Genomic DNA, 27,266 nt, shown 5'->3' on the forward strand with positions numbered 1-27,266 from the left:
TTAGTAATATTTTGCACCCTGCAATTCTAGCGGTTGTTTAGGAAAATGATCCCGTAAAAGGGATCCGTAGCGCAGAGAAGTTAAACAGCCACCACTAACATCAAGTGGCTGCTGCCAACATACTGACTCAACTCCAGCTCACTTTAATAACGGAATTGATGGAAATTGATCAAAAATGTATCACTAGCCACTTTAAACAATGCCACTTAATATAATGTATATGTATATACTGTACTCTATATCATCTACTGCATCTTGCCATCTTTATGTAATACATGTATCACTAGCCATTTTAAACTATGCACTTTTATGTTTACATACCCTACATTACTCATCTCATATGTATATACTGTACTCGATACCATCTACTGCATCTTGCCTATGCCGTTCTGTACCATCACTCATTCATATATCTTTATGTATATATTCTTTATCCCTTTACACTTGTGTGTAGAAGGTAGTAGTTGTGGAATTGTTAGGTTAGATTACTCGTTGGTTATTACTGCATTGTCGGAACTAGAAGCACAAGCATTTCGCTACACTCGCATTAACATCTGCTAACCATGTGTATGTGACAAATAAAATTTGATTTGATTTGGCGAGGCTCATCACAGCCACGTGCAGCCCTATGCAGGGGCTACAGAGCTGATGCATGTAGCAGACATAGATGCTTTGTGCCAAGCGCTGCAGAAGCTCTTCTGCTCTACGTTCGTCTCATCCCTCTCCCCTGCCAGAGACAAGGACAAAGACAACCCATTCTCCCCAACCAGCTCTTCCTCCTTCACTAAGCACCCATCAGACCAACTGTGTCCTAACGTCCTCTCTGCTGAGTGCCTACTGGAGTCAGCATAGATGCTCTACGTGGTTCTCCCTTACACCCAGTACTCACTCCACGACATCCTCAGCTACAGCCCAGCCAAGCAGGCCAACAGCCATGCCACAGTGCAGTTCATCCTCTACCAGTTACTGATCGCGTTGCTGGCCTGTCAGGCGTCGGGGCTATCCTGTAGACGCTCTCCCTGCAGGACATAGCGGTGGACGAGCAGCTCTGCAGCCACCTCAAGGTCACCCTGGCCCATTATGAAAAGCTGGGGGAGGACAGAGAGGCTGACTGCTATGTTACAGAGCGAAAAGTCCCAAGAAGCTTCAAGGTGAGGGACCAGAGCCCAGGTGTGACCGTGATAAGAGGCTGTGCAGAGATTGTTTTGATGAGCTCAAGTCCTTGGTCCTGGACTGGGTCCATGGTAGAGTCAGCAACTTCCGCTACCTGATGGAGCTGAACAAGTTAGCTGGACGGCGGGAGGGAGACCCTAACTACCACCCGGTCCTGCCCTGGGTGGTGGACTTCACTGTGCCATATGGGAGGTTCCAGGACCTCAGGCGTCCAAGTTCAGGGTGAACAAAGGAGACAAGCAGCTGGACTTTACCTATGAGATGACCAAAGAGGCCCTTGCAGCAGCGGTGGATAACGGAGGTGGGGCAGGCAGTATTATAGGAGAGCTGGGTCTGGGTGGGTCTGTAGGCGCCGGTGGTTCAGGGCAGTCTGAACACCTACACGTGCCCCATCACATCTCAGATGTGTTGTCAGACATCACCTACTATGTCTACAGGGCCCGGCAGGCACCCAAGTCAGTGCTGTGCAGCCACGTCAACTCTCAGTGGGAACCGAATGAATACCCAGCCAGTATGGATCACATCCAGAGCTGGACTCCGGATGAGTGTATCCCAGAGTTCTACACAGATCCCTCCATATTCCGCTCCATCCACCCTGACATGCCGGATCTGGAAGTTCCCCCGTGGTGTAACTCCTGTGAGGAGTTCATCGGGGTGCACAGATGCCTCTTGGAGAGCATAGAGTTGTCTCAGCAGCTGCACTACCGGATAGACCTGACGTTCGGCTACAAGCTGTCCGGTAAAGAAGCCGTCAAGGCCGAGAACGTGTGCCTGCACCTGGTGGACAACCACACCCATCTGACCAGGTACGGGGTGGTCCAGCTGTTTGACCAGCCCCACCCACCCCGCCTTGCACCTTACCAGTACTCGCCACCTGAACCCCCTCTCCTGGGCCCCTCCACTCTCAATGTGCCTCCTCTACAGATCCCACCGCTAGACGTCATGGTGGACAGAATGGTCCCAGAGGCCATGAGGTATGAGTCCAGTGGCTGGACCATGATGGACCGAGATGAAGAGTTAGGACAAGGTATGGAGGCTCTGGACTCACTCAGTGGAGGGACCTCCACTGGCACCTCCACTACCTCCTCCGTCCCTCTACCTCTCATCAGTACCGCACGGGCTGGGGGGGAAGACTGGAGGAGAGCACCCAGCCATGGTGGTGTCCCAGTCGCCCAGCTCTATCCCTAGGGAGGGGGCATCAGGTAATGCCACCTGGGCTCTGGCATATGCAATGCCATGCTACAGAGATGGGGCACCATAAACAAGGAGCACGGAGAGGGGAGTGAGAGTGGTGCAAACAACACAGATGACTTCAAGATCACCCTGCCTGAGGGCTTCAGTCCCCTTCAACCTCTGGAAGAGCTGGAGAAACTGAACAACTTCCTGGTGAAGAGCCTCCATGCAAAAATCTGGCACCAATCTGACTCCAGGAAGGAGAGGACAGGAGCTCCACAGTGTCTACCCTGTCTAGCAGAACTCTACCAGAGGGACATGCAGGCTCAGGATCTCGCGGTGCCTCAGAGGTTGCTTCTACCTCTACACAGACTGCTTGGTTCTGCGGCTGATTGTCAGACTGGGCCTGCAGGCCTTTGTTAAGATATTTTCTCAAGGTTTAAGATAAATTATTAAATAATTCTACCCAGAAACTTAACCATTAGGATTAGAGGTTATATAGCATGTACAGGGGGAGAAAGGAATGTCTGTGTGTACCTAAAGAAAACTAATTGGATCATTAATGTAACGGCTGTCGTCTTCCTCCTCGTCTGAGGAGGAGAGGTCAGCTCAGCTCAGCTCAGCTCCAGCTCAGCTTTGGGGCGGCGATACTCACCAGCCTGTTCCCATGGTCCCTTGCCGTCCAGTATTTCCTCCCAAGTCCAGGAGTCTTGTGTTTTCGGCCACTGCTGCTGCTGCCCGTTACCACGCTGCTTGGTCCTATTGTGGTGGGTGGTTCTGTAGCGGCTGTCGTCTTCCTCCTCGTCTGAGGAGGAGAAGTTTGAAGGATCGGAGGACCAATGCGCAGCGTGGTAATTGTTCATCTTATTTAACGAAAGTGAACAACTCAAAATACAAAAACAGCAAAGTGAAAATCGAAACAGTTCTATCTGGTGCAGACACACAAAGACTTAAAACAACCACCCACAAAACCCAACAGAAAACAGGCTACCTAAATATGGTTCCCAATCAGAGACAATGACTAACACCTGCCTCTGATTGAGAACCATATCAGGCCAAACACAGAAATAGAAAATCATAGAAAAAATAACATAGATAACCCACCCAGCTCACGCCCTGCCCATACTAAAACAAAAGACAAAACAAAGGAACTAAGGTCAGAACGTGACAGTACCCCCCCCCCCCCCCCCCCCCCCCAAGGTGCGGACTCCGGCCGCAAAACCTGAACCTATAGGGGAGGGTCTGGGTGGGCATCTGTCCGCGGTGGCGGCTCTGGCGCTGAACGTGGACCCCACTCCACCATAGTCAATACCCGCTTCCGTGGCCTCCTAGGAACGGCAACCCTCGCCGCCGACCTTGGCCTGGGAACCCTAATAAAGGACCCCACTGGACTGAGGGACACCTCTGGACTGAAGGACGCCTCTGGACTGAAGGACGCCTCTGGACTGAAGTACGCCTCTGGACTGAAGGACGCTTCTGGACTGAAAAAACTCCTCCGGACTGAGGGGTAGCTCAGGACTGAGAGGTAGCTCATGACTGAGAGGTAGCTCAGGACTGAGGGGCAGCTCCGGACTGAGGGCAACTCCGGACTGAAGGTTAGCTCAGGACTGAGGGGTAGCGCAGGACTGAAAGGCAGCTCAGGACTGAGGGGTAGCTCAGGACTGAGGGGCAGCTCCGGACTGAAGGGTAGCTCATGACTGAAGGGCAGCTCATGACTGAAGGGCAGCTCATGACTGAAGGGCAGCTCATGACTGAAGGGTAGCTCATGACTGAATAGCGGCTCTGGCAGCTCCTGGTTCTGGAAGGCGGCTCTGGCAGCTCCTGACTGGCGGGCGGCTCTGGCAGCTCCTGACTGGCGGGCGGCTCTGGCATTTCCTGACTGGCGGACGGCTCTGGCGGCTTAGGACAGACGGGCGGCTCTGACGGCTCAGGACAGACGGGCGGCTCAGATGGCGCTGGACAGACGGGCGGCTCAGATGACGCTGGACAGACGGGCAGCTCAGACGGCGCTGGGCAGACGGGCAGCTCAGACGGCGCTGGGCAGATGGGCAGCTCAGGCGGGACCATACTAAAACAAAAGACATAACAAAGGAACTAAGGTCAGAACGTGACAATTAACCTATGTTTGAACCGACTAAGCTATAACTCTGTGGAGATAAGGGAAGACAGCTCAAGCCCCTCTAGGTTTTCCGTATCTGGGGGGGGGGGGGGGGGGGGGGGGACTGGAACTGTCAGCTAAGTGGTAATAAACTGTCAAAAGACTTCAGGAGATAATCCAGATATTGTGTGTATGTATGTGCGTTAGTAATAGAAGGGATAAAAATAACGGTTTTGTATATGCACGTGAGAGCTCTCTCGAGAATAAATGCTATTGATTAATTTGGTGGCTGGTCCTTGTCTATTTTATGCAAATAAGGATCTTACAAATTCTTAGAAACGGACAGAGTGTTTGCTTTATTATAATTAAATTGGTTAATGAACATATAGGAAACTATTTCCTTCAACAGCCTTCCTGTCCAGCCTCCTGCCACATGTGCTCCAGATCATCTCTGGCTTTGAGAGCAGCAGCTCGGGCTTCGGGCCCCAAAGGGAGGCCAGCAAAGGCCTGAGGGGAGGGGAATTTGACCTGGGAGAGGAGGAGGACTACCAGGAAGTCAGGCTGTCCTCAGGCTCTGTGAGTTTGAAGGTGGAGGGGCTGGGGTTGTAGGGGTGGGGGGAGATCCAGGGCTGGTGGACTACTCCTCAGGTGTCAGCCTCAACGACCAGGTATTCCTCTCGGAGGGTGAGGACTTCCAGAATGGCTTCTACGTCAACAATGGAGCAGGGGGAGTTACTGGGGGGAAACTGCAGAGTCAGAGCAGGACCAGGAGTCTTTGAGCTTGGGGAAGCTGAGCGACAAGGGCAGCACTAGCGAGGTCTCTATCGGAGACGCTGACTCCACTTGGGACCGAGCCAGTCTGAAGTCAGCTGACAGCAGCCAGGTCTCTAAGCAGACCAGCAAGGGAGGGGAGCTGGAGGAAGATACTAAGACAGACTGAGGAAGGGAAGGAGAGAGGGACAGGGGAGTGCAGTGGTCCCAGCCTAGAACTGACTGTATCTGGCTGCAAAGAGGAGACAGTGGCCACCCTGGAGGGTGAGTTTTCAATGGCATGGATTGGTGGGAGAGGAGGAAGAAGAGCATGACACGTCAGAGGACTCGGAGGAAAAAGAGCAGAAGATCCTTCTAGGTGAAATTCTACTAACATATCATAACCACACTGTGTGTGTGTGTGTGTGTGTGTGTCTGAGTATGAGAGCGAGTGGGTAGATGTGAGTTTAGCAGAGTGTGTAATAAGCCTATCTGAGTGAGAGGATATCAACACCTAACCACTCATGTCACTCCTGCAGTCTGATTCTAGAATTCTGCTCTGAGCTCCAGAAACATAACCACATGCTCTAGATCTGTTAGAATTTTTCTCTGAGTTACAGAACCCATTCTGTTCAGAATTCATGACAGGAAAAGATAATGATTGCATGTTTTATTATTAGGTTAGAAACTATGTGCTTATCATATGATCTCTGGTCTTTGCTGAAGAAAGAACTAAGTACAGTGTCTTCATTAGACACTATAGGGTTACAAGTTATGACAGTATACAGAGAAGCTGTCGGTTATGCCCGTAGGCTAAATCATACAGCGGTCAATGCATTCACTTCACATAGGGAAGAGCAGGAAGGTGGTGTAGTGACTGGAAGTCCATAGCCTGCAGGGAGACTCATGTACACCACGTCCCCCAGTCAAGGACCACAGTGTTGGAAATGGGTTCGTTGTTGCCGCTGTGGAGTTTTTTCACCTTTATACAAGTTCAGACCCAGCAAAGCAGAGCCCCGGCGGTCCATGATGGTGAATCTGAAGTAGTATACTCCTTTCACTGGTGCTGTGAAGATACCTGTTTCAGAGAGGAAAATGGGGAGGAATCAAATTTATTTCAAATGTATTTATATAGCCCTTCTTACATCAGCTGATATCTCAAAGTTCTGTACAGAAACCCAGCCTAAAACCCCAAACAGCAAGCAATGCAGGTGGCTAGGGAAAACTCCCTAGAAAGGCCAGAACCTAGGAAGAAACCTAGAGAAGAACCAGGCTCTGAGGGGTGGCCAGTCCTCTTCTGGCTGTGCCGGGTGGAGATTATAACAGAACATGGCCAAGATGTTCAAATGTTCATAGATGACCAACAGGGTCAAATAAGAATAATCACAGTGGTTGTCGAGGGTGCAACAGGTCAGCAACTCAGGAGTAAATGTCAGTTGGCTTTTCGTAGCCGATCACATTCAGAGTATCTCTAACGCTCCTGCTGTCTCTAGAGAGTTAAAAACAGCAGGTCTGGGACAGGTAGCACGTCCGGTGAACAGGTCAGGGTTCAATACTCCAGATATAACAGCTTGACCCTAGCCCCTGACACACCAACTACTGCAGCATAAATACTGGAGGCTGAGACAGGAGGAGTCGGGAGACACCGTGGCCCCACCCGACGATACCCCCGGACAGAGCCAAACAGACAGGATATTACCCCACCCACTTTGACTAAGCACAGCCCCCACACCACTAGAGGGATATCTTCAACTACCAACTTACCATCCTGAGACAAGGCCGAGTATGGCACACAAAGATCTCAGCCACGGCATGACCCAAGACAGGAAGCCAACCCAGACAGGAAGATCACGTCAGTGACTCAACCCACTCAAGTGACGCACCCCTCCTAGGGACTGCATGGAAGAGCACCAGTAAGCCAGTGACTCAGCTCCCGTAATCGGGTTAGAGGCAGAGAATTTCAGTGGAGAGAGTGGAACCGGCCAGGCAGAGACAGCAAGGGCGGTTCGTTGCCCCAGTGCCTTTCCGTTCACCTTCACACTCCTGGGCCAGACTAAACTCAATCATAGGACCTACTGAAGAGATGAGTCTTCAATAAAGACTTAAAGGTCGAGACCGAGTCTACGTCTCTCACATGGATAGGCAGACCATTCCATTGAAATGGAGCTCTATAAGAGAAAGCCCTGCCTCCAGCTGTTTGCTTAGAAATTCTAGGGACAATGAGGATGCCTGCGTCTTGTGACCGTAGCGTACGTGTAGGTATGTATGGCAGGACCAAATGGGAAAGATAGGTAGGAGCAAGACAATGTAATGTTTTGTAGGTTAGCAGTAAAACCTTGAAATCAGCCCTTGCCTTAACAGGAAGCCAGTGTAGAGAGGTTAACACTGGAGTAATATGATTTTTAAAAATGGTTCTCGTCAAGATTCTAGCAGCCGTGTTTAGCACTAACTGAAGATGATTTAGTGTTTTATCCAGGTAGCCGGAAAGTAGAGCATTGCAGTAGTCTAACCTAGAAATGGATCAACAATGTAGGTCTCTTATGGACATGTACGTTGGTGTGTAAGCACTGAAGATGCCCTGCCAATGTTTGATGACGGTTTTGTAGACCAATGTGGTTTTCACTGTTGAAGGGTCCGACATGCATTGCTCCCAAGTTCAATAAAGAGGTGTAGAATGCCACCTTGGGTCTGCCTGCGCCGCGGACACAGGAGAGAACACAACATTAACCATTTGTAACTATTGTTCAAAACATCAAGTTTGTTCAATAAACATATTGAACTAGATTTGTTGAACAATAGTTAGTTGTTTGCGTAAAACTTGTGTTAAGTTCACATCTGTTTTACCTACATTCTCTGTCTTCCGATCCCACACCTGGCTCTCTCACTGGTTAATGTACCAAGGGGGAAAAAACATTCAACATTGAGAAACAATTAGGTCTATTTGCTCAAAAGTGAACTTGGAAGACCTCCCAAATCCTACTGTCGCAGTCTGGAGTGTACCCTACCCTTCAGTGTTTGTAGCAAATATCTGGTGTATGAATGCCTATTGTTACTACAGCTCTTTTTACAATAACATCACCCCAAAAGCAGTCTTACTATATCACCCCCAAAGTCGGTCTCTTTAACGATGTTAAATAGGCTAATGTTCCATTGTTCATGTTTTCAACTTCTAATGAGAGTTCCAGTAAAATAATCTCTGCTGTTTGTGTGGGGGAAAAAAGGTTTTGTGATATAGGGTGTCGTCTCACTCTGCTCAGAGTTGGTGAAAATGCGCTTTGGTGATGAAGTTTCACTTCCCTATGTTAATAAAATACATTTTACCTAGACAAATATGATTCTTCATGTTCTGAATAGTTGAGTGGGGTCTTTCTCTAACATGTCATTAACATTATATCCGAGCTCTGTTGACATAGCAGTTCAGGTTTCTTTTAGTTTTGTGGTCATCTTACAAGTTGTTTCCGCGGGTCGCAAAAAGATAAATTGGCATTACAGTATCTGAATTAAATGTGAAAGGCTTTGAAAATCAGACACTTGGTATACGCTCAGTGCTCCATTGACATTTCAGAGATATGCTAGTTTTTGTGAAATCTTCTAAAAAGAACAGGAATTTCAAATTAATTTGAAAAGCCTATACTAAAATATGAAAATACTACATTATGTCCAAAAATCAACATTGATCGTACCTCTATTGTTGTTTGTTTTATGTCCTGCAGATTCGAGAAGATGACAAGTTCAACAAAGTGAGCCCGTCAGGTAGCCAATAGCCTTAATTCTGGCATAGAATCCATCCTAGCTGACGCGATGCAATTTTCCACATTTTTTACCACATTTTTTCTTAGGCCTCCATTGATTTAGTCACTAATTGATTTAGTCACTAATTAACATCGTCATCTGTTTTAAAAGTTGTATGTTCCATCATACAGTAGATGTATCATGCACACTATTTGCATCTGGATGAGAAGCACCTTTTGGTTGGAGTTGGTTTGCGGTAGTGCTCTTTTCAGTGTAGGTCCTATGATGACAAATGATACTCTACCGGTGTTCTCTGTCTTCAGCTCTTCCACCTATTTCTCACTCTCCATCAGTTTGGCCTCCATGTTTCTCAGCTCCACTGTCTGTTCCACCACCATGTCTCTCAGCGATCTCATTTCAGTCCAGATGTCAGGGCTGGTACTTTCACTCCCTTTATCCCTCCTTCTACTATCCCCCTGAACCCATGCCCCAGACAGACAGACCAGCAGAGTTACAGCAGCACCCTTTATTCTTAAACAATGCCTCGTCATGAAATCTCTACAGTAGTCTACTGAGTGAAATTGTCTTTATACACACATCCAGAAAATACAAAGTTGAATGCTACAGTGGTGGACTTTGCCCTGGACAAATGTAGCCTGAAATCCAGACCTGTTTTGTGCTAACATTACCCTCCTTCGAATCAAAATCAAATCACATTTTATTTGTCACGTGCGCAGAATACAACAGTAGACCTTACCATGAAATGCTTACTAAACCAACAATGCAGTTTTAAGAAAATTGTTAAGAAAATATTTACCAAAGAAATATTCTAATATACTGTATATGCAGTAAAAGTCAAAAGTTTGGACACACCTACTCATTCAAGGGTTTTTATTTTTTACTATTTTCTACATTGTAGAATAATAGTGAAGACATCAAAACTATGAAAAAACACATATGGAATCATGTAGTAACCAAAAAAGTGTTCACCAAATCTACATATATTTGAGATTCTTCATAGTAGCCACCCTTTGCCTTGACAGCTTTGCACACTCTTGGCATTCTCTTGCACACTCTTGGCATTCTTTAACACTATTATTCTACAATGTAGAAAACATTTGACTGGTACTGTGTATACATAAATACACTTCCGTTCAAAAGTTTGGGGTCACTTAGAAATGTCCTTGTTTTTGAAAGAAACGCTTGTGAGACATCGGTTTCTCAAACTAGACACTAATGTACTTGTCCTCTTGCTCAGTTGTGCACCGGGCCTCCCACTCTTTCTATTCTGGTTAGAGACAGTTTGCCCTGTTCTGTGAAGGGAGTAGGACACAGCGTTGTACCAGATCTTCAGTTTCTTGGCAATTTCTCACATGTAATAGCCTTCATTTCTCAGAACAAGAATTGACTGACGAGTTTCAGAAGAAAGTACTTTGTTCCTGGTCATTTTGAGCCTGTAATCGAATCCACAAATGCTAATGCTCCAGATACTCAACTAGTCTATAGAAGGCCAGTTTTATTGATTATTTAATCTGAACAACAGTTTTCAGCTGTGATAACATAATTGCAAAAGGGTTTTCTAATGATAAATTAGCCTTTTAAAATGATAAACTTGGATTAGCTAACACAACGTGCCATTGGAACACAGGAGTGATGGTTGCTGATAATGGGCCTCTGTACACCTATGTAGATATTCTATAAAAAATCTGCCGTTTCCAGCTACAATAGTCATTTACAACATGAACAATGTCTACACTGTATTTCTGATCGTTTTAATGGACAACAAATGTGCTTTTCTTTCAAGAACAAGGACATTTCTAAGTGACCCTAAACGGTAGTATGCATACGGTAGTACGCATACTTTGAACGGTAGTATACGTACATGCATATACAGTGCCTTCGGATAGTATTCAGACCCCTTGACTTTTTCCACCATTTCTTTTTATATTTTTTTTAATCCATTTTAGATATAGGCTGTAATGTAACAGAAGGTTGTAAAAGTCAAGTGGTCTGAATACTTTCTGAAGGCACTGTGTGTATATATATATATTTTTTTTAAGTAACAATAAAATAACAATAATGAGGCTATATACAGGGGGTACCGGTACTGAGTCAGTGTGTGGGGGTCCAGACTAGTCAAGGTAATTTGTACATGTAGGTAGGAGTAAAGTGCTCTGTCTTATGCCAAACAATGTTCAGAGTGAATTTTAGCACAAACATACTTTTTTACCCAGGCTAGGACAAATGAATGCTGAACTGAACTTTACCCCCACATGACCGGGCATGGCAGCATATTTCATGTTTTAGATGCTGATTGTGTTTGATTTCTCCCCCCCACTGGGAATGGGCTTTGGCAGAGGTGGCGGGATTTTGTTAGGAGAGATTGCAAAGCATTTTCGTCCAGAACCCAAATCGATTAGTGAGAGATTTGGTTTTGGGTGCGGAGAATATCAGTTGTTATTGTTGTGTTGACTGTATAACACTGATAACTGATTTCTCCCTACAGACACGGTCTGCAAGACCGTTAGATTGCTGTCTGCAAAGCTTGGACCCACAGTGATGTCTCGATATGTGGCCAGGAATCTGCTCCGGCTGCTCACCATCTGCTACATTGGTGAGTAATTGATGGATAGTTGGCACCGAAAGGACAGGATTTTCAAATACTGAGAGAGTTTGCTGTAACAGTTGTTACATACTATATTACAGAAAACACCATGTAACCACACTGTCTATTTTCCTGGTTGAAATATGAAACAATCAACCAGTTTACACTTAAAAATAAATGTTACTGCTTTATGATAGAGATCCTATTAAATGAGGATATCCCTATTAAATCAGGGATTATATACAGTTGAAGTCAGAAGTTTACATACACTTAGGTTGGAGTCATTAAAAGTTGTTTTTCAACCACTCCACATATTTCTTTTTAACAAACTATAGTTTTGGCAAGTCGGTTAGGACATCTACTTTGTGCATGACACAAGTAATTTTCCCAACAATTATTACAGTGAGTTATAAGTGAAATAATCTGTCTGTTTCACAATTCCAGTGGGTCAGAAGTTTACATACACTAAGTAGACTGTGCCTTTAAACAGCTTGGAAAAGTCCAGAAAATGATGTCATGGCTTTAGAAGCTTTTGATAGGCTAATTGACATCATTTGAGTCAATAGGAGGTGTACCTGTGGATGTATTTCAGGTCTACCTTCAAACTCAGTGCCTCTTTGCTTGACATCATGGGAAAATCAAAAGAAATCAGCCAAGACCTGGTTCAGTCTTGGGAGCAATTTCCAAACGCCTGAAGGTACCACGTTCATCTGTACAAACAATAGTACGCAAGTATAAACACCATGGGACCACGCAGCCGTCATACTGCTCAGGAAGGAGACGCGTTCTGTCTCCTAGAGATGAACGTACTTTGGTGCGAAAAGTGCAAATCAATCCCAGAACAACAGCAAAGGACCTTGTGAAGATGCTGGAGGAAACAGGTACAAAAGTATCTATATCCACAGTAAAACGAGTCCTATATCGACATAACCTGAAAGGCCGCTCTGCAAGAAAGAAGCCACTGCTCCAAAACTGCCATAAAAAATCCAGACTACGGTTTGCAACTGCACATGGGGACAAAGATTATACTTTTGGAGAGATGTTCTCTGATCTGATGAAACAAAAATAGAACTGTTTGGCCATAATGACCAATGTTATGTTTGGAGGAAAAAGGAGGAGGCTTGCAAGCCGAAGAACACCATCCCAACCGTGAAGCACGGGGGTGGCAGCAGCATGTTGTGGGGGTGCTTTGCTGCAGGAGGGACTGGTGCACTTCACAAAATAGATGGCATCATGAGGAGGGAAATTTATGTGGATATATTAAAGCAACATCTCAAGACATCAGTTAGGAATGTAAAGCTTGGTCGCAAATGGGTCTTCCAAATGGACAATGACCCCAAGGATCTTTCCAAAGGTGTGTCAAAATGGCTTAAGGACAACAAAGTCAAGGTTTTGGAGTGGCCATCACAAAGCCTTGACCTCAATCCTATAGAAAATGAATGGGCAGAACTGAAAAAGTGTGTGCGAGCAAGGAGGCCTACAAACCTGACTCAGTTACACCAGCTATGTCAGGAATGGGCCAAAATTCACCAAACTTATTGTGATCTGATTTGAAGTACCTTGGCATCATACTTGATTCCAACCTCTCTTAAAAAGCAGGTGAAAAAAGGTAATTCAAATAACCAAATTCAACCTAGCTAATTTCCGATTTATACGAAATTGTTTGACTACAGAGGTAGCAAAACTGTACTTCACATCTATGATACTCCCCCACTTAACATACTGCTTAACTAGTTGGGCCCAAGCTTGCTGTACAACATTAAAACCCATTCAGTCTGTCTACAAACAGCCTCCAAGTGTTTGATAGGAAGCCCAATAGTCATCATCACTGTTACATCCTCAGAAAGCATGAGCTCCTGAGTTGGGAAAATCTTGTGCAATACACCAATGCAGGTCTTGTATTCAAGATCCTAAATGGCCTGGCTCCCCCTCCACTCATTACTCTTGTTAAACAGAAAACCCAAACATATGGCAGCAGATCCACAAGGTCTGCCATGAGAAAGGAAAAGCACTTTTAGTCAATCTGCTTTCTCTCTGAGAGCTTCCCATGTCTGGAATACTGTCATCAGACACACATAACTGCACCACCGATCAGACTTTCACAAAAAACATGACGACATGGCTAAAGGTCAATCAGATTTGCGAACATAATCCCTAGCTGTGTATTGCCGCTTTCCATGTTGTCTGTAGCTTGTGAGGTGTGGAAACACTTTGTCTTGTTGCTTTTTGTTCTATGTTGCTCTGTCTGTATGCTATGTCTTGCTTGTCCTATGTTGCTCTGCGTGTGCTCACTGCTCAATGATTGCAATTGTTTTTAATAACCTGCCCAGGGACTGCTGTTGAAAAATTAGCCGCCTGGCTAAAACCGGCACTTTTACTGAAACGTTGATTAATGTGCAATGTCCCTGTAAAAATAAAAAAACTCAAACAATCGACCAGACGACTAAATGGGGTCAGCCCTACTAAAATGGCACATGGCCCTGGTAAAAAAAATAGTCAACTATATAGGGAATAGGGAGCCATTTGAGATGCACCCATAGCGAGGGCAATGAAATAAGACAGTATTACCAGGTATCCAATGCAGGGCAGGTACTGGTAGGTGAGTACAGGAAATGCATAGAGGTGTGCGATGTAGATGAAACAGTCCAGAACTGGTCCTGCTGTCTGGTCTCCTACCACAGGCTTCTTCTCATACAAACTATTCATCCCAACACTCTCCAGGCTGCTCACCTCCGACACCACCGAAGCCACAAACTGGTGCTTCTCAGGGCATGGTTGGATAGAGGGAGACGAGAAAGTGCATACACTTGTTGAGGGATAAAAACAGTGACTTTTCCATTTCCAACCGTAGGCACTATAGAATGACATACAATTGAAGTTAGAAGTTTACATACACCTTAGCCAAATACATTTAAACTCAATTTTTCACAATTCCTGACATTTAATCCTTGTAAAAATCCCCTGTCTTAGGTCAGTTATGATCACCACTTCAGAATGTGAAATGTCAGAATAATAGAGAATTTTTTATTTGATTTCTTTCATCACATTCCCAGTGGGTCAGAAGTTTACATGCTACCAAAAATACTAATTGAGTGTATTGCCTTTAAATTGTTTAACTTGGGTCAAACGTTTTGGGTAGCCTTCCACAAGCTTCCCACAGATACCACCTGGAACTTCTCCCCTGACACAGACATCTGGCACATTTTGGTCGATAGGCTGTTGGTCGAACAAGATTTTAGTCGAGCAGAGGCAAATATATATACAAAAAATGTATATATACATTCATGTCCGATTCATGCCTGTCTCAGTGGACTAATCCATTTGGAGGCTGCAGGGATGGCACACATGTATACCAGTAGTACATTTACCATTAATTACCAGAATTTATAATCTATGATATTTGTTTGGTTATTGTAATTTCTGTTCATGCATTCAATATATTATTATTCCAGTCTTACCATTGTCATTGTAGGACCTAGGCTACAGTTTTGGTTTATTTCATTCCATTTATGAGTTGTCAATTTATTAATTGTCTTTGTTTGGAGCGCTCCTGTCAATCTTGAGGAAGGGCAGGCACCTGATTCTGCATAGAAGTAAGCCTAGGTTACCTGGCCTGCGTGCAATTGTAGGCTTATAATGTGCCCATTTGGGGATCTGATAGTATTTCTGATTGTCTTAACTCACCATCACTGGGCAGTTTCTCAAAGTATTTTTTTATTTGCCTCGAACAGCAAGTATACAAAGTCTGTCTTTACATCCATTGAGAACGACAATAGTTCCTCAACAGAGCCTCAACAGAGCCAACTCTTTCCCTTTCGATAACCAATCAGCATGAAAGGGGGAAAAAATGTAATTATCTGATCTGGTGGGAACGTCATCAAAAAGGCCTAACTGATTACTTCTTATCCCTTGTGCAAATAGCCTACAGATCTATCTGTCTGGAGCTCACTGACGTGGGAAACTTTGAAGGCCCAGAATAAAAAATATATAAAATAAAAACGTTTCTACAACTGCTTGCAGTTTTGTGCCAACCTGGATACTGTAACGGTAGTCCTCCTCCTCTTCATCCGAAGAGGAGGAGCATGGATTGAACCAAGGCGCAGCGTTGTGAAATGACATGATTTATTTAAACAAGACGGAAAAAACACGAAACGAAAACACTTGAATAATTAACAAAATAACGAAACGAAAACGTAGACAGACCTGAACTATACGAACTTACATATAACACGAAGAACGCACGAACAGGGAAAATAGACTACACAAAAAGAACGATGTACAAACAAACCGAACAGTCCCGTATGGTGCGACAAACACTGACACAGGAGACAACCACCCACAACAAACACTGTGAAACAACCTACCTAAACATGACTCTCAATTAGAGGAAACGCCAAACACCTGCCTCTAATTGAGAGCCATACCAGGCAACCCTTAAACCAACATAGAAACAGAAAACATAGAATGCCCACCCAAACTCACGTCCTGACCAACTAACACATACAACAAACTAACAGAAATAGGTCAGGAACGTGACAAATACGAAGGAAATCCTGAGTGCCAACAGCTTTATGCTATGGAGGGACAACATACTCTATCGTGAATAGATCCGGCTACTTCACAAAATAACTCTAACCCGACAAAAGAAAGACACAGACGATTTACTTACCTTTGAAGTAGAGGCTAATGCTCTTGCCGGAAACCATGCAACACTTGCAACCATGCAACCATGCAACACACTGAGGTGGAGCTTGGATTTAGTCAGAGTGAAGTTCTCATGATCCAAGGAGAGAACAAGGCACTAACAGCCAAAGTAAAAGCACTCTATTTGAACATGGATTGTCTACTCAGGGAAAGCAGGGTGATGAGGGGGTCGCTACTAGACATACAAAGCGTAGCATGCAAGAAGATTCCTGAGGACGCATCCAATAATCCAAAGGGAGCGATCAGAGTTCATGCAGTCCACCTTAACTTTCTCTAGAGACTAAACCGGGTCGATTTCTATCAAGTGCATAGTCTTGGAGCTTCAAGACCAAGGATCCCCATCCTATTATCGCAAAATTTGAACACTACCAATAAAAGAAGCTGATCAAAAGCAGGGGAAGGGAGCTTAAAGGGACCAAATTCGGTCTCAATTACAAATTTCCCCTGGAGAGAAACGAACGTTGCAATAGGATGTGTCTTGTACAGAGGCAACAGAGGGAGAGGAGTAAGTGTGCCTTTCTCATTGTGGATTAACTCTTTTATAGACGGACAGCTTTTCCAAGACAGTTCCATAACACCATGGCTGTACTAAACTCTATGGGGACTTCAGGTTACAGGAAAAAATGATGGGTGCTGGAAAATATCAGAACAAAATGAAGTTGATATGCGCGCACAAACACACTCGATTACAAATGCGGATGTGCACACACACGCCATCTCTCTTCTATCCCTCTCTCCTCTATTGTCCAACTTTTCTATCATTTTTTTGTCTGTCTTGATCTTTTGTATGTCTTTGTCTACATGTTTATCTATGTTTACAACAAGCAATGGGAAGACATCAGAACAGGGACGTTGGGGAATAATACCAGCTTGTACGGGATACATTTGTACTGTAGTGAAGCCGTCTCTATCGTAATGCAATGTCTCTTTCATAATCATGTGAAACGTCAGTTACTATGGAAATGCTGGGATGTGTTTTTCTATGAGAATGATGTTTAATGTAACTATGATGCAACTATAATGTTGATATAGATTACAATTAACATCCTGAATATGAAGGCTATACTCACTCACTTCATGTTACACTCAACCATGCAAATTGGTTGGGTAATTATTTATTTATCACACATTTTAGTCTTATCCAGACATCACTCTCACGAAATCACATCCAATATTATACACATCAACCTACTCAAATCTACTACACACATAATATCCTGACTTAATTTTCTAACATCTGTGGCATTGGCAAACAGGCAAGGGAATATATATATATATATATGTATATTTTTAAACACCAGTTGGTTTGTGCATATTGCTAGAACCTGTTTCTTGAATACTAAACATCAGACCAGGAAAAAGAAGAGGAAGGGAAGCGCTACTAAGGTACACAATAATACATTTTGGTAGATAGAAGGTGCTCTTTGGTAAAAGGGGTAAATTGGTCATCAAAAAGAAAGGACCAATGCACTCTTCATACAATTAATTAAATTGACTTTATTAGTATGGCATGTTCAATAGAAACAAAGTTTTCAAACCGCTGCGTTTCGGCTGCATGGCCTTCATCAGGGAGTACAAAAAAAATAATACAATGTCCTCTTTTGAACAGCTTTTCCAATTAGCCCTAATTGGAAGAGGGAGTGGTTACAACATTGATTAGACACACCTAGTAAGCAATACTATACACATTAAAAGGTGAAATACTGTAGCTATGTTATCATAAAAATACAACTCCAAGCTAGAAGAATCAGAACACTTAGAAAGGTAGTTCTAACCTTAAATATGACTGGGAGAAGTGTCAAGAATAAGAAGGCAATATATTCCATAGTACACTAGAACACAGCAAAACATGAACAGCAACAGTCTAAACATAGCTGAGGGCAATTGAGCAAAATGTCAGACATTTGAGCAAATTGAGCAAAAAATTGGACATTTTAAATCTCTATTTTTGACCGTTGTAATACCTCTAATGGTAGTAACTTTACGAGCACTATTTATGGTGAATGTAGACTGAGAATAGTATCTAGTTATGATAAATAAGTATAGCCAGTTATAATTGTAACGGCTTAGCCGATTTTTATAAGAAAAGACAATCAGTCTTTACATGGCTAAAAGAGAAGGAATATAACATGTTTACAGGAAACTCGCTCTACATCCTTAGATGAAGTTGTTATGGAAAAAGGAATGGTGGGGTGAAATAATTTCTGTCATGGACAGAGGAACTCAAAAGGTGTGATATTAATTAAAAAATGTAGATCCGAATGTGCAAACAGTCTGGAATGATTTGCAAGGAAGGTGGACCTTTTTTAAACATGCAAGTGGATGGAAAAACAGATTTGGCTCTTTAATCTAAATGATCAAATTCAGGATGATCCATAATTCTTTGAAAATATTTATACCAATTTATTGAATTTACAAGCAACAAGCGATCAAATCATTATGATGGCAGACTATAACACAGTATTAAGTACCTCAATGGACCATAAATTAAATCACTCTACAAACTATCATCACCATGCCCTTAAGGAAATCACAAATATTATGGACACATTAGAAATAGTGGCGCCAACAGAGATGGCCGCCTCGCTTCGCGTTTCTAGGAAACTATGCAGTATTTCGTTTTTTGTGTTATTTCTTACAATGTTACACCAGAAAATCTTAGGTTTTATTACATACAGTCGGGAGGAACTATTGGATATCAGAGCAACGTCAACTCACCAACATTACGACCAGGAATACGACTTTCCTGAAGCGGATCCTCTGTTTGGTCTACCACCCAGGACAATGGATCGGATCCCAGCCGGCGACCCAAAACAACGGCGCCGCAGAAGGGGCAGACGGAGCGGTCTTCTGGTCAGGCTCCGTAGATGGGCACATCGCGCACCGCTCCTGAGCATACTACTCGCCAATGTCCAGTCTCTTGACAACAAGGTAGACGAAATCCGAGCAAGGGTAGCATTCCAGAGAGACATCAGAGACGAACGTTCTTTGTTTCAAGGAAACATGGCTCACTCGAGACACGCTATCTGAGTCGGTACAGCCACCTGGTTTCTTCACGCATCGCACCGACAGAAACAAGCATCTCTCTGGTAAGAAGAAGGGCGGGGCTGTATGCCTTATTATTAACGAGACGTGGTGTGATCATAACAACATACAGGAACTCAAGTCCTTTTGTTCACCAGACTTAGAATTCCTCACAATCAAATGCCGACCACATTATCTACCAAGAGAATTCTCTTCGATCATAATCACAGTCGTGTATATTCCCCTCCAAGCAGACACATTGACGGCCCTGAAAGAACCTCATCCCACTCTATATAAACCTGAAACCACTTATCCTGAGGATGCATTTATTGTAGCTGGGGATTTTAACAAGGCTAATCTGAAAACAAGGCTCACCAAATTCTATCAACATATCGATTGTGCTACCAGGGCTGGCAAAACTCTAGACCATTGTTATTCTAATTTCCGCGACGCATATAAGGCCCTCCCCCGCCCTCCCTTTGGAAAAGCTGACCACGACTCCATTTTGTTGCTCCCAGCATATAGACAGAAACTAAAACAGGAAGCACCCGCGCTCAGGTCTGTTCAACGCTGGTCCGACCAATCAGATTCCACGCTTCAAGATTGCTTCGATCATGTGGACTGGGATATGTTACGCATTGAGGCGAACAACAACATTGACGAATACGCTGATTCGGTGAGCGAGTTTACTAGCAAGTGCATCGGTGATGTTGTACCCACAGCGTCTATTAAAACATTCCCCAACCAGAAACCGTGGATTGATGGCAGCATTCGCGCAAAACTGAAAGCGCGAACCACTGCTTTTAGTCAGGGCAAGGTGACCGGAAACATGACCGAATACAAACAGTGTAGCTATTCCCCCCCGCAAGGCAGTCAAACTAGCTAAGTGTCAGTATAGAGACACAGTGGAGTCGCAATTCAACGGCTCAGACACGAGAGGTATGTGGCAGGGTCTACAGTCAATCACGGACTACAAAAGAAAAACCAGCCCCGTCGCGTACCACGATGTCTTGCTCCCAGACATACTAAACAACTTTTTTGCTCGCTTTGAGGACAATACAGTGTCACTGACACGGCCCGCTACCAAAACCTGCGGGTTCTCCTTCACTGTAGCCAACGTGAGTAAAACATTTAAACGTGTTAACCCTCACAAGGCTGCAGGCCCAGACGGCATCCCCGGCCGCGTCCTCAGAGCATGCGCAGACCAGCTGGCTGGTGTGTTTACAGACATTACAGATTGATAATAATCAATCCTTATCCCAGTCTGCTGTTAACACATGCTTCAAGAGGGCCACCATTGTTCCTAGCACTCACTTCCGTCATCATGAAGTGCTTTGAGAGACTAGTCAAGGACCATATCACCTCCATCCTACCTGACACCCTAGACCCACTCCAATTTGCTTACCGCCCCAATAGGTCCACAGACGACGCAATTGCCGTCACACTGCACACTGCCGTAACCCATCTGGACAAGAGGAATACCTATGTAAGCATGCTGTTCATCGATTACAGCTTAGCATTTAACACCATAGTACCCTCCAAACTCGAGACCCTGGGTCTCGACCCCGCCCTGTGCAACTGGGTCCTGGACTTCCTGACGGGCCTCCCCTAGGTGGTGAGGGTAGGTAACAACATCTCCACCCTGCTGATCCTCAACACTGGGGCCCCACAAAGGTGCGTTCTGCGCCCTCTCCTGTACTCCCTGTTCACCCACGACTGCGTGGCCATGCACGCCTCCAACTCAATCATCAAGTTTGCGGATGACACTACAGTGGTAGGCTTGATTACCAACAATGACGAGACGGCCTACAGGGAGGAGGTGAGGGCCCTCGGAGTGTGGTGTCAGGAAAATAACCTCACACTCAACAAAACAAAGGAGATGATTGTGGACTTCAGGAAACAGCAGCGGGAGCAGCCCCCTATCCACATCGACGGGACAGTAGTGGAGAGGGTAGTACGTTTTAAGTTCCTCGGCGTACACATCACGGACAAAGTGAATTGGTCCACCCACACAGACAGCGTTGTGAAGAAGGCGCAGCAGCGCCTCTACAACCTCAGGAGGCTGAAGAAATTCGGCTTGTCACCAAAAGCACTCAAACTTCTACAGATGCACAATCGAGAGCATCCTGTCGGGCTGTATCACCGCCTGGTACGGCAACTGCTACGCCCACAACCGTTAGGCTCTCCAGAGGGTAGTGAGGTCTGCACAACGCATCACTGGGGGCAAACTACCTGCCCTCCAGGACACCTACACCACCCGATGTCACAGGAAGGCCATAAAGATCAAGGACAACAACCACCCAAGCCACTGCCTGTTCACCCCGCTATCATCCAGAAGGCGAGGTCAGTACAGGTGCATCAAAGCAGGGACCGAGAGACGGAAAACAGCTTCTATCTCAAGGCCATCAGACTGTTAAACAGCCACCACTAACATCGAGTGGCTGCTGCCAACATACAGACTCAACTCCAGCTCACTTTAATAATGGAAATTGATCAAAAAGGTATCACTAGCCACTTTAAACAATGCCACTTAATATAATGTATATACTGTACTTGTCACGATCGTGTGGAGGATTGACGGACCGAAACGCAGCATTAGGAAAATAAGCCATCTTCCTTTTTATTATGAAGAAGGAGAACCGAAAACAAAACACTATTACAAAACAAACAAACGACCGTGAAGCTATGAACGTAGTGCACATACAGGCTACAAACGTATAACATAGACAATTACCCACATCAAACGAAAGCCTATGGTTACCTTAAATATGGCTCCCAATCAGAGACAACAGAAATCAGCTGTCTCTAATTGGGAACCCATTCAGGCAACCATAGACTCTCCTAGACAACTACACCAACATAGACACAGCTAGACACATACACTCAACACAAACCCATACACTACACCCAACACCCCCTTTACCATATAACCACCCAAAACCGATAAAACACAAACATTCCCCATGTCACACCCTGACCTAACTAAAATAATAAAGAAAACAAAGAATACTAAGGCCAGGGCGTGACATAACCCCCCCCTTAAGGTGCGAACTCCGGGCGCACCAGCACACAGTCTAGGGGAGGGTCTGGGTGGGCTTCCTTCCACGGTGGCGGCTCCGGCACTGGTCGTGGTCCCCACCCCACCACAGTCACTAACCGCCTCCTTAGCTTCCTCCAAATGACCCCCCTCCACATTAACCCCACTGCATTAAGGGGCAGTTCCGGACTAAGGGGCAGCTCCGGACTAAGGGGCAGTACCAGGGTAAGGGGCAGTACCAGGGTAAGGGGCAGCACCAGGATAAGGGAGAGCACCAGGATAAGGGGCAGCACCAGGATAAGGGGCAGCTCCGGACTGAGGGACGGCAGCTCCGGACTGAGGGACGGCAGCTCCGGACTGAGGGACGGCAGCTCCGGACTGAGGGACGGCAGCTCCGGACTGAGGGACGGCAGCTCCGGACTGAGGGACGGCAGCTCCGGACTGAGGGACGACGGCTCATGGCTGGCTGACGGATCTGGCCGCTCATGGCTGGCTGACGGATCTGGCCGCTCATGGCTGGCTGACGGATCTGGCCGCTCATGGCTGGCTGACGGATCTGGCCGCTCATGGCTGGCTGACGGATCTGGCCGCTCATGGCTGGCTGACGGATCTGGCCGCTCATGGCTGGCTGACGGATCTGGCCGCTCATGGCTGGCTGACGGATCTGGCCGCTCATGGCTGGCTGACGGATCTGGCCGCTCATGGCTGGCTGACGGATCTGGCCGCTCATGGCTGGCTGACGGATCTGGCCGCTCATGGCTGGCTGGCGGATCTGGCCGCTCATGGCTGGCTGACGGATCTGGCCGCTCATGGCTGGCTGACGGATCTGGCCGCTCATGGCTGGCTGACGGATCTGGCAGATCCTGTCTGGTTGGCGGCTCTGGCAGATCCTGTCTGGTTGGCGGCTCTGGCAGATACTGTCTGGTTGGCGGCTCTGGCAGATCCTGTCTGGTTGGCGGCTCTGGCAGATCCTGTCTGGTTGGCGGCTCTGGCAGATCCTGTCTGGTTGGCGGCTCTGGCAGATCCTGTCTGGTTGGCGGCTCTGGCAGATCCTGTCTGGTTGGCGGCTCTGGCAGATCCTGTCTGACGAATGGCTCTAGCGGCTCGGGACAGACGGGCGGCTCTAATGGCTCGGGGCAGACGGATGGCTCAGATGGCGCTGGGTAGACGGATGGCTCAGATGGCGCTGGGTAGACGGATGGCTCAGATGGCGCTGTGTAGACGGATGGCTCAGATGGCGCTGGGTAGACGGATGGCTCAGATGGCGCTGGGTAGACGGATGGCTCAGATGGCGCTTGACAGACGGGCAGTTCAGGCATCGCTGTGCAGACGGCAGACTCTTGCCGGCTGAGGCGCACTGTAGGCCTGGTGCGTGGTGCCGGAACTGGTGGTACCGGGCTGGGGACACGCATCTCAGGGCTAGTGCGGGGAGCAGCAACAGGACGCACAGGACTCTGGGGACACACAGGAGGCTTGGTGCGTGGTTTAGGCACTGGTGGTAAAGGGCTGGAGACACGCACCATAGGGCTAGTGCGTGGAGGAGGCACTGGTGGTACTGGGTAGCGGCGGGGAGGTGGCGCCGGAAATACCGGACCGTGCATGCGTACTGGCTCCCTTGAGCGCCGAGCCTGCCCAACCTTACCTGGTTGTATGCTCCCCGTCGCCTGACCAGTGCGGGGAGGTGGAATAACCCGCACCGGGCTATGTAGGCGAACCGGGGACACCATCCGTAAGGCTGGTGCCATGTACGCCGGCCCGAGGAGACGCACTGGTGACCAGATGCGTTGGGCCGGCTTCATGACATACGGCTCAACGCTCAATCTAGCCCGGCCGATACGTGGAGCTGGAATGTACCGAACCGGGAGTAGGCGTAGGTTTCCTACCTGACTTCGCCACACTCCCTTTAAGGCCCCCCCCCCAAAAAAAATTTGGGTTGTACTCACGGGCTTCCAGCCTTGTTTCCGTGCTGCCTCCTCATATCGCCTCCTCTCGGCTTTAGCTGCCTCCAGCTCTTCACGAGGAAGGCGATATTCTCCCAGTTGTGGCCAAGGCCCCTTACCATCCAGTATCTCCTCCCATGTCCAAGAATCCTGTGTAGGTGGGTCCTGTTGCCGCTTTACATGCCGCTTGGTCCTGTATTGGTGGGTAATTCTGTCACGATCGTGTGGAGGATTGACGGACCAAAACGCAGCATTAGGAAAATAAGCCATCTTCCTTTTTATTATGAAGAAGGAGAACCGAAAACAAAACACTATTACAAAACTAACAAAACAAACAAACAAACAAACAAACAAACAAACAAACAAACAAACAAACAAACAAACAAACAAACAAACAAACAAACGGCCGTGAAGCTATGAACGTAGTGCACATACAGGCTACAAACGTATAACATAGACAATTACCCACACCAAACTAAAGCCTATGGTTACCTTAAATATGGCTCCCAATCAGAGACAACAGAAATCAGCTGTCTCTAATTGGGAACCCATTCAGGCAACCATAGACTCTCCTAGACAACTACACCAACATAGACACAGCTAGACACATACACTCAACACAAACCCATACACTACACCCAACACCCCCTTTACCATATAACCACCCAAAACCGATAAAACACAAACATTCCCCATGTCACACCCTGACCTAACTAAAATAATAAAGAAAACAAAGAATACTAAGGCCAGGGCGTGACAGTACTCTATATCATCTACTGCATCTTGCCATCTTTATATAATACATGTATCACTAGCCACTTTAAACTATGCACTTTTATGTTTACATACCATACATTACTTATCTCATATGTATATACTGTACTCGATACCATCTACTGCATCTTGCCTATGCCGTTCTGTATCATCACTCATTCATATATCTTTATGTACATATTCTTTATCCCTTTACACTTGTGTGTATAAGGTAGTAGTTGTGGAATTGTTAGGTTAGATTACTCGTTGGTTATTACTGCATTGTCGGAACTAGAAGCACAAGCATTTCGCTACACTCGCATTAACATCTGCTAACCATGTGTATGTGACAAATAAAATTTGATTTGATTTGGGTATAATGTTAAACAGTGTTCTATTGAATCTACCACTCTGTATTCTGTCCTCAGGTTCCCCAGTGGAGTGCAGACACGTTCGGCTGTGTGTCTGAAGACTCATCTGTCTGCGCATCGGCAGGGAGATGGTGCAGCAACACATGGTAGAAACCCTGAAACGCTTCTTCACTGTCTTCTCCCTGCTGCAGTGCCTACAGGGACAGGGAAACACTGGCCTTACTGGAAGGTAGGCATTCTGACACTATATATTAAACACAGAAACGTTTTAAGTGAAGTTAGGCTGGTTAAAAGCTAGGAAATTCAAATATGTCAGTTTTGATATGAGCTCAGTCTCCTAACGTATGTTAAGTTGTGAGACTTTTTTAAATTATTTAATTCCATTGAGCTGTCCTCTGTGTGGCGCAGATGGAGAGCTCCCCCTGCAGGGAGGTGGGAGAATGCATCCTGCTGGATGTGTGTACGCCGGAGGGGTCGGAGGTGACGTGTGAGCTGGGGGTTCTGGAGGAGCTGCAGGCCGTGCTTAACCCTGAGATGGCATACACCTCCCACATCCCCTTCTACTGTCTTTGTAAGTGAGACACACGCGCGCACACACTCAAACAATTTCATAAATGCATACAATCCAGCTTAAAATCTGAATTATATATGTTCCTTACACCGTTGAAGTCGGACATTTACACACACTTAGGTTGCAGTCATTAACTTGTTTTTCAACCACTCCACAAATTTCTTGTTAAAAAACTATTGTTTTGGCAAGTCGGTTAGTTCATCTACTTTGTGCATAACACAATACATTTTTCCAACAATTGTGTAAAGACTTCACTTATAATTCACTACATCACAATTCCAGTGGGTCAGACGTTTACATACACTAAGTAGACTGTGCCTTTTTAAACAGCTTGGAAAATTCCAGAAAATGTCATGGCTTTAGAAGCTTCTGATAGGCTTATTGACATCATTTCAGTCAATTGGAGGTGTACCTGTGAATGAATTTCAAGGCCTACCTTCAAACTCAGTGCCTCTTTGCTTGACATCATGGGAAAATCAAAAGAAATCAGAGAGACCTCCAAAATGGTAGACCTCCACAAGTCTGGTTCATCCTTGGGAGCAATTTCCAAACGCCTGAAGTTACCACGTTCACATGTATAAACAGTAGTACGCAAGTATTAACACCATGGGACCATGGGACATGTTCTGTCTCCTAGAGATGAATGTACTTTGGTGTGAAAAGTGCAAATCAATCCCAGAACAACAGCAAAGGATCTTGTGAAGATGCTGGAGGAAACAGGTACACATGTATATATATCCACAGTAAAACGAGTCCTATATCGACATAACCTGAAAGGCCGCTCAGCAAGGAAGAAGCCACTGCTCCAAAACCGTCACAAAAAAGACAGACTACGGTTTGCAACTGCACATGGGGACAAAGATCGTACTCTTTGGAGAAATGTCCTCTGGTCTGATGAGACAAAAATAGAACTGTTTGGTCATAATGACCATCGTTATGTTTGGAGGAAAAGGGGGAGCCGAAGAACACCATCCCAACCGTGAAGCGCGGGGGTGGCAGCAGCATGTTGTGGGGGTGCTTTGCTGCAGGAGGGACTGGTGCACGTCACAAAATAGATGTCACCATGAGGCAGGAAAATTATGTGGTTATATTGAAGCATCATCTCAAGACATCAGTTAGGAAGTTAAAGCTTGGTCGCAAATGGGTCTTCCAAATCGACAATGGCCCCAAGCATACTTCCTAAATTGTGGCAAATTGGCTTAAGGACAACAAAGTCAAGGTATTGGAGTGGCCATCACAACGCCCTGACCTCAATCCTATAGAAAATTGTGTGAGCAGAACTGAAAAAGCGTGTGCGAGCAAGGAGGCCTACAAACCTGACTCAGTTACATCAGC

The 27,266-nt window shown here is 45.9% G+C and overlaps 1 pseudogene; it reads left to right on the forward strand.

The window, feature by feature from the left end:
* Positions 1-594: 594 nt before the first annotated feature.
* The window catches only part of LOC129822494 (WD repeat-containing protein 81-like), a 32,439-nt pseudogene continuing 5,767 nt past the window's right edge, over positions 595-27,266 (forward strand).

Source organism: Salvelinus fontinalis, chromosome 24, assembly GCF_029448725.1.
Source record: "Salvelinus fontinalis isolate EN_2023a chromosome 24, ASM2944872v1, whole genome shotgun sequence".
In the NCBI taxonomy this organism is placed as follows: Eukaryota; Metazoa; Chordata; class Actinopteri; order Salmoniformes; family Salmonidae; genus Salvelinus; species Salvelinus fontinalis.